Source organism: Oryzias latipes, chromosome 22, assembly GCF_002234675.1.
Source record: "Oryzias latipes chromosome 22, ASM223467v1".
Lineage (NCBI taxonomy): Eukaryota > Metazoa > Chordata > Actinopteri > Beloniformes > Adrianichthyidae > Oryzias > Oryzias latipes.
Window position 1 is genome coordinate 18,804,367 of NC_019880.2, and position 17,622 is coordinate 18,821,988.

Genomic DNA, 17,622 nt, shown 5'->3' on the forward strand with positions numbered 1-17,622 from the left:
GCTGAACAGGTGAGTTGATTAGACTGAACCACCCACACTGAGGAGTAACCAGGTAAACGCACTGCTAGACTAACCTGCCTGAAATATTCCCAGGGTCATTCACTTCAGTTAGACAACTCATGGAGTAAAGAACATTTATTCCATATTTCTTTTAGTTTGGGATAAGGCTCCGTTCAGATAAATAAAACAAAAATCTCCATAGAAAACTTTAGCTAGTAAACTACCCCTCAAAACCGAAAGGAGATCAGCAAGAGTTTGAAGAGAATGTGAATGTTAAGATCAGGATTATGTGTGTTTAAGTCAGATGAGGCCATCGAGGAACAGGCGAATGGAAGGGCATCCAAGGACCAAGGGGATTCAAAACATCAAATCCAGCCGAGCTGGACAACCTTTGTAATAATCTCCACGGCTGAATTCTATCAGAACACCATGATCCGTTAATGGACCATTAGAGAGGTGGATTGGAGTTCAACATCCTAAATTAAAAAAAAAATCCTCCCAAAATCAACAGAGAGCACAGCATCAGAAAACCAGTGGAGGGAGACCGAAGACTCAAAAATGAAATGCAAGACAGAGGTCCGGGACCGAACTACCTAGAACGAGATAGCAACATGAATGAATGACCGTGGCTAATAATGCACAGAGCGAAATTCAAGGGCCCCAACAGCGATAAAACCCCTTCGTCAGACATCTAAAGACTGAAAAGACGATGCGCGGCATGAATAAGAGGAATTTTTTTAGTGGGCAGAGAGGCTTGCATCAATCAACCATCCAGATTTATGTCGCAGAAAATAAATCCAGACAGGTAGAGGACCCCACGTCTTAGATAAAGCGGAAACCAGGATGCAATGTCTGGGGATAAAGGTGGAAAATCGACCACCGAAAAAATCATCAAGATGACGCAAAACTGAAGGAGAAACCATAGAATTTTATAAATTCTAGCACAAGGCTTCTGACAAATGTAGTCGAAAACATGACGACTGTTACGATAGCGGAAAGGTAAACGGACAAATAATACTTTGAGCGCCAACTAACGCCAAAAAGATGCCACTGGGAGGGATGGAGAGGCAGAACAGGGAGAACATCTGCGATATCCGCCTTCCCCAGCCATGCATTGCGTCCGGTGGAAATAATCATGGAGATGGCATGGTCAGCCGAAGTGCAAAAAAAAACAAACAAACAAATGAAACAGAGAGGATCATGAAGAATTAGGCTGCTGATAGAATGGATGAACTACGAGGCGCAGACAGGTCTAATGTAAGTCGCTTCAAATCTGAATACTTCCAAGTGGTAACCCTTTGGGGTTGACTTGAAAACGGGAAAATTGGGGCCCTGGAAAGAGCCCATCACATAGCCCCCACAAACCAGCCAGAAACCCCTGAACCAACCAGAGAGAGAAAATAACAAAATATCTGTTAGGTTGAGAAGACAAAGCTGACAAATTCACAAGGGTGGCTGATGTTAGTTCCCCGAAGGTTAGGGCTGGACTCTCCGGGGAATACAGAGCGGGGTGGCTGTCCACAGAACAGCTGGCCCCAAGAGAGGAAGGGTGAAGCAGAACCAGACGCTGAGCATGCAATGGTGACGACACGAGGATTGCTGTTTCTGGACCAAGCAAATTAAAATGAGAAAAGGAGCCACAGATGCTGCATAAAAGAGACCAACGATGAATAAAATGTCCACAGTTGAAACAGATGCTGGTTAAACTGTCGAATGTACACAGCAGCTTTAACAGAAAAGAAACAAAACAGAACCACCATAACTGCACTGCTCGAGTTGCCTGCCTGAAATACTCCCAGGGTCGTTCACTTAAAACCCAGCAGAATTTAAAGCTGGAAATGACTGAGATTTTGTTGGTGTTGTAGATTTACTGTTACTGATTTACTATTTGAGGCCAAAATTGAAATGAATGTCAGTCCGGTTCACATAAGAAGGCATTTGACAGAAGATGTGAGTCTGAAACTATAATTATTACATGACAACAAAGCTGTTCATAACTCCCTTGTAAGACAAAATCAAAAAGAGTTAAAGGTTTTCCTCTATACTTTTGTAACAGTCTTGGGTTTGGTTTGCCCTGCACGCCCATGTGTTAAAGTGTCTTTGAGTCCCACATTGCTCATGGTAGTTATAAGTTGGTGCCAGCTCATGTCTTTTATGTAAAAAAAAAATACTTTTACAAAACTTAAACATCAACTCATCTGTCTTTCAAGTTTAGTTAAAGACCCACTCCAATGGAAATGTTGTTTTTAACACATTCTTGTGGCATTTATCTAATGACTGAAGACAAAGAAAGTTAAGCTTAAAATTACATTTCTGAGTATTTCTTTATTCAAATCGTTGTGAATCATGAACAGACACATTTTTAAAAAAGTTAGTTTTTGACGTAGAAAATATGCTGGGCGGGCTATAAGCTGTCTGCTGCCTGCTTCGGTCCATTCTGTCCAGAGACGCATTTTTGAGTTTCAAACACAGCGGAATATTAGCATATTGGCGTAATTCGTGCCTTGCGACACAATGCCTCTAGGGTTAAAATACTGATCTTTGGGGAAGAAATTGAATCTCATCAAACCGTCAGGAACTCATATTTTTTCCCTCCTCTGACTAATGCGGGACTCGTCGTCAAACTGAGTCACAGAAAGACGGAAGTTCCGCAGAGAGCAGCCGTCATTCAGACGCATGTCCTGCAGAAGATGGTGAATCTCTCCGTATTAGGAGAGTCTCGGAATGATCTCATTAATCCGGATATGGGGATGCGTTTACCAATATTTTTAAGGAGCTCTTCAAAATAAAAATAAAAACGGATCCCTCAATATCATCTGTGTCCACAATGCATTAACTGCCTAGATACAGGGGTCCCCAAATCCAGGCCTGGAGGGCCGGTGTCCTGCTGGTTTTCCAGAAACCCCTCCTTATTTGCTGCTGATTACTTGGATCAGGTGTGTTTAGCCAATAAGGAGCTTCAAAGGCAGGTTGGTTGGAAAACACGTAGGACGCCGGCCCTCCAGGCCTGGATATGGGGACCCCTGGCCTATAAGATATACAGTCAACGCTTCCATCTACCAATGAGGCTAAAAATTAATGTCAGGAACATCAAGGCTATGGACACATTTTTGGACAAGCGTTGTGCAGCCAATTTGACACACGTCCATCCTTATCCTTTTTTTTTTAAATATACAATCTAGCATACAATCTGACTTCTCATACTGCTTGTAATTAGTTGTTAAACATATATTTGTATAATCCCATATTTTACTAAGGAATACAATTAAAAAAAAAAGGTAAATGGCATCAAGGGGGGAAAACTGAACACTCAATCTTCCAATCAGAGGTCAACCAATCTACATTTGCGCCATGGCCACCCAGGCACCAAAAGTATGTACTACAATGCTTTTGTAACATTTTTTGCAAGAAAATTATACATGTCACAACATTTCCCATGTGTCCCTAATACTTAGTTTCACCACTAAATAACTTCTTTGAGGAACTGTTTACCAGAGTCTTTTTTTATGTGAAAAGGCAAAGTCATCTACCTTTTGTTGTAAAGATTGCAAATAATTTGCATATATATGAGTTTTGGTTTGAATACTGCAAAGTGAATAATCATATTAAGACTGAATGTCAGCATCTAGAATACCACTATCCCCACTTGGATATCCCATCCTACAATGCAAGATGGAGCATGTAAGCACCTGGATCAACTTTCTGGGTCCGTGACTGCAGAATGCATTAACTGTATTATCACCACAACACAACCCAAAACGGAATCAGAAGTGGAAGATACACCGGAGGGCGAAAAAAAAAAGAGTTGACAAAGGAGGAGAGAAAAAGCTAGGAATGGTGTGGATGAGAAATAGTCTCATTATGCAAGAAGTATGAAGGGCAAAATCAGACAGTTTCACATAAACGTGACTTTTGATTTCATTGCGAGAAACTGTGGAGACTGTGGTTCATGTGCAGAGTTTATGCAGCCCCCTGACACCATCTCTCTGGCATTCATTTTTCAGCAGGGTCTTGTTGGGGAGATTGTTATTTTGCTCAGAGGAGAGATTACTGAAGATTCCCAAATCCATTTTCTCCTATCAATTATTCAAATCTGACCGAGCCTCATTATGCATGGAACCTTTTTTTTTTTTTTTTTCAGCTCAGTGAATGAAGCAGTGCCTGTGTAAGTATGTACACCCGTGGATGCTTACATTCACCCCGTGTAGTTCGGTGCTGGGTTATTGGAGGATGAGAACTCAGTCACCACCTTTATATCGGAATACTGTAAAGAATTTTTTATCTATTTTCCTTGTCTTGGATTTTTTCTAACAAGTATCAATCATCTATTAAAGATTTTTTGGATATTTCAAATAATTCATTGTTATCATTTAAAATAAAAATGAAAATAAAATAAAAAAACAGTACGTTCAGTCTCTCAGTTTTATTGGCCAAGTATGAGTGCACTTGTGCTCTCGTGTACAAGGACAAAGTAAACAAAGACAAAGCATAAATAGGTTTCACACATTTAAGAGTGTTCAAAAGTTCTCATGTTGTGGTTTCATTCTCTGTTACTGTTCAAGAGTTCATCAGAGGGACAACTTCAGGGAAGAAGCTGTGGTTGTGGCAGGTGGTTTTGGCATACGAGCTCCAAACAACAGTCTGAGGGGCCGGCTCACTTCCCCTCCCTGGACCGGTACAGATCCTGGATAGAGGGGAAGTTGGAACCAACAACACTCTCTGGAGAACTGCTGGTTCTCTGAGGTCTGTCCCTGTTGTGTTCAGTTGCAGATCCAAACCAGACTGTGATGGAAGGATAGTATGGATTATTACACAACCGAAGATGGTCAGGGAGGTCGAACTTCATAACTTGACATTGGAAGACGGCCCAACAGGGGTTGTACTTCCTGAGGGAATCTATGTGGGAAGTCCACTACAGGTCTGGTGAGAAACTGGACCCTTGGAACCTGCGTGACTCAGTGGAAAGTTCTCAACACAACAGTTCCTTTCAACAGAGTGGTTTGAAATGGTCCAAGTGAGCATTTCCTTTCAAAGTTGGACCGTCACTGCGCAAGCAGGGTGAAGTTAACAACAATAACAATGGAGGTCATCCAGCAGCTAATTTTTCTGCTGGGGTTTGGTACTTCATACTTCACTTCACCTTCCCAAACTGGTTCTTTCCTTTTTTCTATAGACCTACAACCAACAGAGGCCCAAAAATGGCACAGCTTGGTCCGGCTTAATGGTACCATTTTTTAATGGAAACGCTCAAAATACCAGACCTGACCGTACCACTTAGGGTGGGGGTAGGAAGTTCTTCCTCAAGTTCACTGTTTTTTCCACAGTTTTAAGTGGGTTTAGCTCCAGGTGGTATTGGCTGCACCAGAGGACTAGCCACACCACTTCTAAAATAGATTTCCTGAAATGGACATCTATTTTTCTTGTTTGTTCACATCCAAATCCTAAAAATGATGCTGTATTTTGCTGTCTACTGGTGCTGTCAGTGTATAAAAAGTGCCATTTTGGAGGGACATGTTGTCTCTTTCAGAAAAAAACAACAACATTAAGTCCTAGAAAGACAGCAGTATTAGACACACCGTAGGTTGGCTTTGCACCCTATAATATTTATAAAAACTGCACATTTTTCCTGCATTTAATAAAATATTTGTTATTTCTTTCTGTTTCGAAAATTGTTGAAAAATAGGCTTTAAACATTCTTGGAATTTTAGTTCCTAAAATATTTTACCTAAATATTTTTTATGTAGATCTACAATAAAGCCAAAAACGAACAAGACAAGATATCTACAGTCGGGTATTTACTGAAGAACAAAAACAATTAAAGTTCTTTAGTTATTATGGAAATTAGAACGTTTTAACTCAACAAGTGTCTCATTCTTTAAAATGAGGAGAAAATATGAAGTCAAATGTGCACAACAAAAGATTTCTGAAGAAGGAAAGAAACAGAGTAGGTGTCTGATTACTTTGGCGCATAGATATGTTTAGTTTAGGCTTTACAACAACCCAAGCTTTCAGGGTGGTTCCGACACCCATCCTTAGTTCGACTTCTGTTTGACCTGTATTGTTTTTTAGCAATGATCAAATATGCATTCTTCCTTCTAGTGTTTCATTCTATATCTGCCTGCTGCAAATCCTGAGTTTAAGTCAAGATCAAGCCCACATGGTGTTAACGAGAAGAAGACCTTACATGGTTAGATAGGATCAGATTCCATGGCAACCATGAGCTAGTTTTGCCAATATTACCTGTAGTCTCAGAGGTGCTTGGATGACAGACACTCAATATAAGCTTTTAAACGCTGGGTTCCACATTAAGCAAGTCTTTAGACAGCATTTTATCCAGCCAATGAAAATATAATTGCTTGCATAAAGTCAGTAAATGTGAAAAAAACAGTCTGATATTTTTGTTCAGAGCTAAAGCCTGAACGGCCCACTGGAAATATCCAAGTTGTAAACTAGTTGGTGAGCATTCAGAACTAAAATGTTTATGCTAAAGATTCTTTTACAGGCATACTGCGAGTGACAGGTTATGGTGAACATTTGTACAAAACGCAAGGGTAAGTTAAGGTGAAGTAGGTAAGACCGAGGGCTGACGTGTGAATTTGGCATTTTTTCAACCCCAAATCTTGCAGACTGCACAAGAGGCAGCTTATCACATGATAACTGTGCGCCACCTGCATGCATCCTGACTGTTAGAAATTAGACAATTTGCGTCATTTGCTGCACGGTAGCACAGTGGTTAGCGCTCTTGCCTCACAGCATCAAGGCAAGATAAAAGTATATATAGTCTTTTTATGCATAGAGACAATACTTTGTGAAAATGTGTTTTCTAAAATATGGCAGATTGTAAAGATACTATTTCAATTTTGTGAAACCTGCAGTACACTTACAGAAAAACTGTCGAACCACTGCGGAATATTGAGTTATGTCAAAGGCACATACCTGAAACTCAATGTTATGGTTAGGGGTTTTCTTTTATTTGGTTTTGTGTTGTTGTGTTTTGTACTTATGTTTTGTCTGCTTTGTGCTTCTGCAGGGTGGCCTGGGGCAGGAGGCGTGGCCTTCTAGACTGGTGTCTCTGCACACCTGCACCCAATCTACACTGTCCTTTAAAAGCCTCTCCCTGGCTCTTCCAACCTGCCAGGTTATTTTCCTTTCTATGTGGCCTCGCCCTTGTTCCTGTGAACGCTGTCTGTGGCTTAGCCTCCTGCCTTCACCCCCAGTCAGCCTCCTTTGGTTTTGTTCCTGTGGTGAAACTAATAAACGTCACTTATCTGACACATCCAGTCTGACTCTGCAATCTAGCCACAGGGGTTGCAATCTAGCCACAGGGGTTGCAAGCCAGTAACTTCTGTGCCGGTCCCAAGCCCGGATAAATAGAGAGGGTTGCGTCAGGAAGGGCATCCGGCGTAAAAATTGCCAAAATAACCATGCGAATCATCCACAACACTTTAGACATACCGGATCGGTCGAGGCCCGGGTTAACAACGACCGCCACCGATGCTGTTAACCTACAGGGTGTCGGTGGAAATTTGACTACTGTTGGTGGAAGAAAGAGGGGAGGCAGAAGGGTCCGTGGCCAGAGAGAGAAGGGAAAAGGCAGGAACATAGGTTTGAGAATAGGGACTCTTAACGTTGGCACAATGACAGGGAAAGGCAGAGAGCTGGCAGACATGATGGAGAGAAGGAAGGTAGATGTACTGTGTGTGCAGGAGACAAGGTGGAAGGGCAGCAAGGCACGTAGTATTGGAGGAGGATACAAACTGTTCTATCATGGTGTTGATAGGAAGAGAAACGGGGTAGGAGTGATTCTGAAGGGGGAGTTTGTGAACAGTGTTCTAGAGGTGAAAAGAGTCTCAGACAGGATGATGAGCCTAAAGTTAGAAATTGAAGGGGTGATGGTGAATGTAGTCAGTGGGTATGCGCCACAGGTTGGCTGTGAGTTAGAAGTGAAGGAGAGATTCTGGAGTGAGTTGGATGAGGTCATAGAGAGTTTTCCCAGAGGAGAGAGAGTTGTTATTGGAGCAGACTTTAATGGGCATGTTGGTGAGGGCAACAGAGGTGATGAGGAGGTGATGGGCAGGTTTGGTGTGAAGGAAAGGAATCTGGAGGGACAGATGGTGGTGGACTTTGCGAAGAGGATGGAAATGGCTGTAGTCAACACTTACTTCCAGAAGAGAGAGGAACATAGAGTGACATACAGAAGTGGAGGTAGGAGTACTCAGGTGGACTACATCCTATGTAGACGAGGTCATTTGAGAGAGGTTAATGACTGCAAAGTGGTGGTAGGAGAGAGTGTAGCCAGACAGCACCGCATGGTGGTGTGTAAAATGACTCTGGAGGTCAGGAAGAAGAAGAGAGGGAAAACAGAAAAGAAGACCAAGTGGTGGAAGCTACAGAATGAAGAAACTTGTGAGGAATTTAGGCAGAAGTTGAGGCAGGTCCTGGGTGGTCAGGATGAGCTTCCAGAGGACTGGAAAACTACAGCAGAGATTATCAGGGAAACAGGTAGGAAGGTGCTAGGTGTGTCATCTGGAAAGAGGAAAGACGGTAAAGAGACTTGGTGGTGGAATGAGGAAGTACAGGAATGCGTCCAGAGGAAGAGGTTGGCTAAAAGGAAGTGGGATGTAGAAAGGACTGAGGAAGGTAGACAGGAGTACAAGGAAGCGCAGCGTAGAGTGAAGAGAGAGGTGGCAAAGGCCAAACAGAAAGCTTACGATGAGCTATATGACAGGTTAGACACAAAGGAAGGAGAGAAGGACTTGTACAGGCTAGCCAGACAGAGAGACAGAGATGGGAAGGACGTGCAACAGATAAGGGTGATTAAGGACAGAGATGGAAAGGTGCTAACAACCCAGGAGAGTGTACAGAAAAGATGGAAGGAGTATTTTGAGGAGCTGATGAACGAGGAAAATGACAGGGAAAGAAGGGAGGAAGATGTGGTTGTTGTGGAGCAGGAAGTAGCAGAGATTGGAAAGGATGAGGTTAGGAAGGCTCTGAAAAGGATGAAGAGCGGAAAGGCCGTTGGTCCTGATGACGTTCCTGTGGAGGTATGGAAGTGCCTAGGAGAGACAGCAGTGGAATTTCTAACAAGGTTGTTCAATAGGATTTTAGAGAGTGAGAAGATGCCTGAGGAATGGAGGAGAAGCGTTCTGGTCCCGATCTTTAAGAACAAGGGTGACATGCAGAACTGCAGCAACTATAGAGGAATAAAGTTGATGAGCCACACAATGAAGCTGTGGGAAAGAGTAGTGGAAGCCAGGCTTAGGAAGAAGGTGGAGATCTGTGAGCAGCAGTATGGTTTCATGCCCCGTAAGAGCACCACTGATGCCATTTTTGCTTTGAGAATGTTGATGGAAAAGTACAGAGATGGTCAGAAGGAGCTGCATTGTGTGTTCGTAGATTTAGAGAAGGCGTATGACAGGGTGCCGAGGGAGGAGCTGTGGTACTGTATGAGGTCGTCTGGAGTGGCAGAGAAGTATGTCAGAGTAGTTCAGGACATGTATGAGAGAAGTATGACGGTGGTGAGATGTGCTGTAGGTCAGACAGAGGAGTTCAAGGTGGAGGTGGGACTACACCAAGGATCAGCTTTGAGTCCTTTTTTGTTTGCTATGCTGATGGACAGGCTGACAGACGAGGTCAGACAGGAATCTCCCTGGACAATGATGTTTGCGGATGACATTGTAATTTGCAGTGAGAGTAGAGAGCAGGTGGAGGAACAGCTAGAGAGGTGGAGGTTTGCTCTGGAAAGAAGAGGTATGAAGGTCAGTCGTAGTAAGACAGAATACATGTGTCTGAACGAGAGGGATCAAGGTAGAAGCGTTAGGTTACAGGGGGCTGAGGTGAAGAAGGTGCAGGAGTTTAAGTACTTGGGGTCAACAGTTCAGTGTGATGGGGATTGTGGAAAAGAGGTGAAGAGGCGAGTGCAGGCAGGTTGGAGCGGTTGGAGGAAAGTGTCAGGAGTGTTGTGTGACAGAAAAGTGCCAGCAAGACTCAAAGGAAAGGTGTACAAGACAGTGGTGAGACCAGCTCTGCTCTATGGGTTAGAGACGGTAGCAGTGAGACAGAGACAAGAGGCTGAGATGGAGGTAGCAGAGATGAAGATGTTGAGGTTCTCCTTAGGAGTGACCAGGTTAGACAGGATAAGGAACGAGTACATCAGAGGGACGGCTCATGTTGCCTGTGTTAGCGACAAAGTCAGAGAAGCCAGACTGAGATGGTTTGGACATGTTCAGAGGAGGGATAGTGGATACATTGGTAGAAGGATGTTGGAGATGGAGCTGCCTGGCCGGAGGGCAAGAGGACGGCCAAAGAGGAGATATATGGATGTCTTAACAGAGGATATGAAGTTGGCTAACGTTAGGGTAGAAGATGTTCATGATAGAGTGAGGTGGAAAAGGATGATTCGCTGTGGCGACCCCTGATGGGAAAAGCCGAAAGAGAAAGAAGAGATCCAGTCTGACTCTGCTCTGGGATCCGTCTACACGCCGTGACACTCAAGGCCCGGGGGCCAAATGTGGCCCTCCATGTCATTTTATGTGGGCCGCGAGAGCATAAAACTTTTTGATTTCTCATAATAAAAATACAAATTGATGTTTATTTTTTTAATTCTAAGGGGAATCAGATTTGAAATATCGGATTGGGCAACTATACGTCAGAACTTAGACGCTGTCCATATAACCTGACCTGTCAGAATCAAATTTAAAAGGAATTACGCTAGAGTAACAAGCAAATATATGTTTCCTATGCAACTGTTATTGTCACTTTAAAAAGTTATAGTAAATAAATAATGAGTTATTTAACATTAAGAAGTAGTTGCATTTATTTTTCATTACATTTACATGTTATATATACAAGTTATATCTGGCCCTTTGAGGACAGCCGCTATGCTTATGTGGCCCTCGGTGAAAATGAGTTTGACACCCCTGGGTTAAAGCAAGGAGGTTCATTTAGAAGATAGAGTGAAATACTTTTTGCCTAATACAGCTAAAGCTGGCATTGAAATGTTAAATACAACGCAGTAAAACGAATTATTGAACATTTACTAAACAACTGGAAGTCTACAATTTTCTAAATTCTACATTATTTTGATTGTAGAGATGAGTTATAATTGGATTGGTAATTGGCCTGTGTTTGCAACATCTATTAAAAGGCACACAGAAGTTTCTAAAGGATTTCCTAAGGAGATGTATGAAGTGGTTTCCTGTCAAACAGAACGCTACAGGCTGGCTTTAACTCTGCCTTTAACCGCCACAAACCAAATAGGAAACTGCCATCCATCAAACAAGCAGAACGGCTTACCACCCTCTGCACCTTAAAGTGTTTCCTGTAGTGACCAACAACAAAACAATTGAAAGGCCCTCTGTCGTTAAGCCGCCTTAGCAAACATTATTAATAAACTAAAAGTAAAGGACTGGCAGAAAAAATGTTAGACGCAAAAAAGGGTTTATCAAAAACAGAGGGGGAAAAATGGTAAGAAAGACTGCAAAAATGCTCCTTTAAAACTAAGTGACATTCAGATAGTTATGAGGATCAAACACAAAATTACAACACTGAACAAATAGTAAAAGCCACATTAAATCAGGGCCACACAGCCACAAACAAAACAGATTAAAGGATTTGCTTTGGAGAGAAGCGACAACTAATCCAAAAATTAGTCACTACAACACAAATGGTACCAGGGGGTTTAACAGCACCAGATACTGCAACAAGCATGCAGTGTACGGAAGTCAGCAACACCACCACAAAGTCCCAGACCTATGCACAAAATATTTATGATATTTATTTGTACACAACTGTTGATTTCACCTGTGTCTCTTCAGTGACAGTAGTCCCTATATCAGTTTAAATTTCTATAATAACCTGCTAGACATGTCTGGTGTGCTCTTATGAACTCTAAAATTAGCCAACTGTTTAACACACTAATGCCTATTGATGCAAATATGCATCAAACCACTTTGGCTCCAAAATGACTAGAAAATGTGCATCTTTAACCCTTGTGCTATCTTAGATGACCCCCCCCCCCCCCCCTAACATTGACGTGTTCTTCCTACCAGGACAAAGGTGGATAAAGGTGGAAAGATTTCATGTAATCCATGGACACCAGTGAAGATCACAAATCATTGAAGAAAAAAGGTTCAGAGCACTGTCTAGTGGGTCTAGATGACCCAACTCCCAATGTTAAAGTGCCTAGGATAGCACAAGGGTTACAGCAAAAACATACGTGATTTTTTTTCATAGCTAGCTATCAAGGAGTTAAAAAAAAAAGCTGTGTAAAGAAATCCTGAATCTGTTTGCAAATTCCAGATATCATCAGATTATAGGCTTTGTAGAGGGATTTCTAAGGGATGCTAAAGTCCCAGGTCTTCCAGATGGTCCAGAACTTCTAATTTAAATTGTATATCAACAATGTTCACTCTTTTTTAATAGGAGCTGTTGTCTTTTTGACTTTGGCATTACAACATTGCACCATAAAATGGTATATTTAAACCTTCAACACTGGAGATGTTGCCGACGACACCTAAATGACACATGCATTCCATAAGTCTTCGACTATTTACATGATCAAAGTAAATCAGCTAATTTAATGTAGATGCCTTTATGTATTGACTTTTCACTGATATTAAAACGGCACAAAGTGGCTTTTCTCTGCAACAGAGTCAGCTGATTTATGTGAATTGAGGAAGCAATTCACTACTGTAAATTGTTACAAATCAGTGCATAAAAGCTGCTTTTCTCCACTTCAGAATCTGATGGAATTCAGATAATTGTGTTAATGGTTTAAGAGTTATGGTAGTCAAAAAAAAAAAAAAAGGAAACACTAGAGCTTAAAGCTCTGGTGTGAAAGAAAGGGTTAATAGTATTTCCCTAACTTCTCCCTTCTTTGACTGTGATTGCGTAGAAAAAAAAAAAGAATATTTGACTGTAGCAGAGCAGTCCTTGTTTGATGGATGAACTTGTCAGCTATAGTCAATGGACTTGTATACTACAGAGGTTTTTCTTCTGTTGTTGTTGGTTTTTCAGTAGTTGCCCGCTTGGTTCTTACCTCTTTGACGCAGTATAATAAAACAGTAATATTACTTGCAAAGAAAATACTTCAGTTAATGTCTTTTCATTGTTTGGCACGTATTTGGGTCATTCTGACCACAATTCTTGAATGTTTTATGTTTTTTTATATTGAGTTAAATAAACTGCACTTTGAAGTTTTCATGTCATGTCAGCACATTTTTTAAAATATGAAATAAGAAGAAAAAAAACTGCTTTAGTTTCTGCAGACTGCTGGTAAGCCGTATTTTCTTTTTTATATTTCTAACTGTGATTTCTTAAACTCTCGCCTGACAAGCATTATTTTTACAACTGTAAACTAGAAATTACTAGAAATTTCTGTAATATTGTTGAATAACACATTATTATGCATCCCTACTGTTCAGTCTGATGGTTGTAATACACCTTATCGTGAGCTGCTATAACGAGGAAGAACAAATTACTCTTTGCTTGTTTGAGTTAGACATCCCTGGTGCAAGGACTGAAATGGAATTTTGTTATGTAAGGCGGCCCTGCAGATTCAGGATTGCCATAAATCAATGTGATTCGTCATTTTAGATAGCACACCCATCAGTCATTCTTGCTGCGGTAGGCAGTCGGCAAGGCTGGAAACTATTTGCTCACTTATGTCTTTATTACTTCTTTTAAGGGTTTTATGGTCATAATTATCAACCTAATTTGTACAACTGTTCATCTTTACCATACAGAAATATTTCTAATAGTAGTTTAAGTTTGTCGCTATCACCTAATTTGAGGTGGTATGATTGACAAAATTATGTATCTGAAATTAACTGGTGACACTGGTGGGTACTGGAGAAGGAATGCACACAGTGGGATGTTCAAAGCCTAAAGATAGTGCTATTGAAGACCTGTGGTAAATGTTCTAAGCGGCAGTCTGCAGAGAAAATGTTTAAGGTTCGGGCCGTTGCACCTCTTCCTCGAAGGACCACAAGACAAGGATGATGGAGGGGTTTATCCTGTGGATTTCTACCCATCATCAACCAAAGTAACCAAAAACTTTATTGCTAAAATAATTTTTATTTATCTATCTTCAGGCTTCACAGATAGTCAAATGTTTAGTTTATTTCTAGAGGAATAAGTCAAAGCTAAGGTTAAGACATAATACAAAGAATAAAAAAATAAAATAAAAGACAGAAAGGCTAACAAGGAAGCAAAATGTACAAATATTTCCAATATTCAGAATTTGTTATATTCTTGAACAATAAAGTTTTTTTTGCCACATTATTTGAACTGTATTCCAAGGATTGTCTATACACAGTGAAAGATCAACAGACTACATCCATAAGTTTTAGTTGTATCTCATTTACCAAACAAGTAATTGGGCCTCAAGTGAATCACATCTTTTTGCAGTACATAAATAAACCTCCAATCATAGGAATATTGTAGCTACTTCAAAAAGTATGACCATCTTCTATGGCTATTTGGGGTAAAAGTACTGAAAAAAGACGAGCCCAGAGTTTAGAACATTGAAACATCTCAATGAAATTAAAGAGACAATTTATTAACTGCAACAATGACAAATTTTTGATCATAGGACTTTTCCTCTGATCATACGACCATATTTTCAGCAGTATACGTCCCTCCAGAGTAGAAATCACAAGAGCCAAGAAAAATTCACAGATGATTGATTTTATGACGAGCTTGCGGGCTGCATTTTGCACGCAGGCCGGACTTTGGATATGCCTACCTTAAACTGTTCCTTAATTTTAAACGATTAGGTAAACATTGAATAAAAAAGAAACTGTTTATACCCATTTCTGAAAGATAATGCACACATGAAGACTTTTGCCAGACTCCTGCCTCAGAGCTAAACTGACGGGTATTTGGAGGCTTCAGGGATCCAAGGAGCTATCCAGGCCAAATGCATCCTGGTATGATCTCCTGCGAGCAGGCCCTAGGTGACAAGCTTAACAGTAGTTCTAACACACCACAACCAAGACTCTTTCTATTGCCCAGACTGATATCACTGGGGTCCAATCCTGGAGCCAGGTCAAGGATTTGGGTTCATAGGCAAGTGTCCCTATTACTGGCTTCCTGTCACAGAACCTGTCCAGGCTCTGGCAAATAGCCTGTGTGGGATCACTTTAGGCCGACGACCTGCAGGAAAATCCACAGGGGGCTGTATTGTGTAAATTTGGTAGCAGTCAAGAACGGGTGCTATAACGGCCCAACCCACAATGATGCAATCTATCCATCAGGACATGGAATATCACCTCACTGAGCAAGAAGAAGCCTCAGCCTGTGTGGGACGCTGAGCAATATTGGTTACCGATACTTCAGCTTAACTCCATATACAAATTGGGCTGTAAAACCCAACTCCTCAAGAGAGGTTGGACTCTCTTCCACAATGCATATGGTCAGAGGTGAAAGGCTGGTGTTGCTTTGCTCAAAGAGCCCAGCTTGTTGGTCATGAGGTTTACCTCATTGAACAAGAGAGATGCTTCCCTCTGCACCAGTATTGAATACCTGGTCATCTTGGAGTGTCTCAAAGAGGTTACAGAAAGTGCTTCGATTGTGGATTTACTACAGTGCTTTTCAATTATTTTTTGCGAGGCCAATCTGTCATTGTTTTTTTAAACTAGAAACATTTTTGACCAACAGAACCATTTGATGCTGAGAAAAACAATTCAATCAATAAATAATATTAAATGTAAATTGATCTAAAACATCAGCACAGCTGCACCAATATAGTTAACATTTTTAGGCTGAAGAAACAGGTAAAAAAACATTGGGCTGATTTTTTTTTATAGCCTAGTGTTAATTTGGTGCTAAACTATCTCTATTTAGTGCAAAGACTTTTAAAGGAGGGGTGGCCTGACTGAATTGTAAGTCAGAGGGTAGCAGATTCAACCTCGAGACCACAAGCAATAAATGAGATTTCTAATGTTGTTTACCTCACTTTCAAAAACCCCACTGTGGCATCATGTCCTTGCTCCAGGCTGCTGCCCCAGATGTGCAAGTAGTCACTGAGCAGCTCGTAGGTGTTAAAGTGTTTAATGGTGTGTGTGTGTGATTAAAAAGGTCAGACCAGTGGAACAAACAGCCACATGTTCCAGTCAGCTTGGACCCTCTTAAAGCCTGAAATAGACCCTCAATGGTCAGATCCAAAAAGTCTCTCCATGTAACACACGATAACTCATAAATCCTAATCCCCATAGTGTCACATTTTATTTGAAGACTTTAGCACTAACCTTTGACAAATTGTATATTTTTGCAAGCTAATTCAATATAAATTAAATATGTAAACAAAAAGACATGTTAACAATAATTAAAAAATGTTTTTGTAAAGTTCAGCCCACTCTTGTTTTTTACATGAAAATAATACAAACGGAACAGTATTAAAAAATTCTCACTTTACAAAATTCAAAGTGTTTCCACACATTGGACTGTAATGATGGTTGATCATGTTTTGATGCCATCACGTGTGTTGTTCACTGCACTAAGCCTACTGTCTCAATCCAAGTGGTATTTTTTTTAAATTTTGATTTGATTACAGTAAATCTAATTTGGAAAAAATATTTTGATGGGATTGGTTGATTCGATATGTGAGTGTGTGTGATTGTGTGGCCCTGGAACAAAGTAGTAACCTGTTTGGGGTACACCCTGCCTTTGCCTAACAGGAGCCAGTTTGGCTTCAGCAACCCCGCGACCCTGAAAGAGATTCAGCGGGTTTTAAAGATGGATGGATTGATTGACAGGACCAACTTGATCATAAGTCAACTCAACTTTATTTTTTCCTATAAGGTAAATTATAAAGTCAGGCTAATCAGATTCTATCCAATCCAAAAAAGAAGCTAAAATTGTAAAGATAAGACCTTTACATTCTGGAAAAATATAGGCTATATTTATATAAGAGGAAATCCGGAAAAAAATAAAAAAGGAAAAGCAGAACTGAAAACAAGTTGAAGGCAGAATGAAAAAGAAAAAAACAGAGGAAGCCACAGATAATAGGAGTGATGAAAAACTGAGCAGACACTTTTAAGTCAAAGATCTTTCCTAAACAAGACACAAAGATGCAATTGGCCAGTACTGACTCTGACAAACACACACAGACACAAACTTCCTCTCTGAAGCAGATTTATTCTCCTTGCCTTTCCAGGGTCACTGCTTGTGTTTGATTGGCTGCCACACCATAATTTAGAGGAAGGAATGTTGCTATGACGACAGCAGTCAAGGCCGGAGACAAAGAGAGTGACGTGTGACGAATATTGACTCTTTCACTGTAACACTTGGCCATTCCCCTGTCAGTGAGTCTGCATGCAGGAATAGAGACATTTTCTCTGGACAAATACCGTCTTCTAAGTAATTTGACTATGTTGCCAATTTCCCTCCTCCAATTTGAAAAGATGACTTAATAGAGTTTATGCTTAGCTTAGATATTACTATTATTTTTTGGCCTTTTCCTGTTCATCCAGTTATCCAAAAAAAGTATTTTTTGTTTGATTCCTGGCATCAAATCAACATCCTGAACAGCTAATGCTCTTAAACATTACTGTTGCTAAATGGCTGCTGCTGTGTCTCCCAAAACTGCGCGACTGCATCAACAAACGCTGACATACAGAT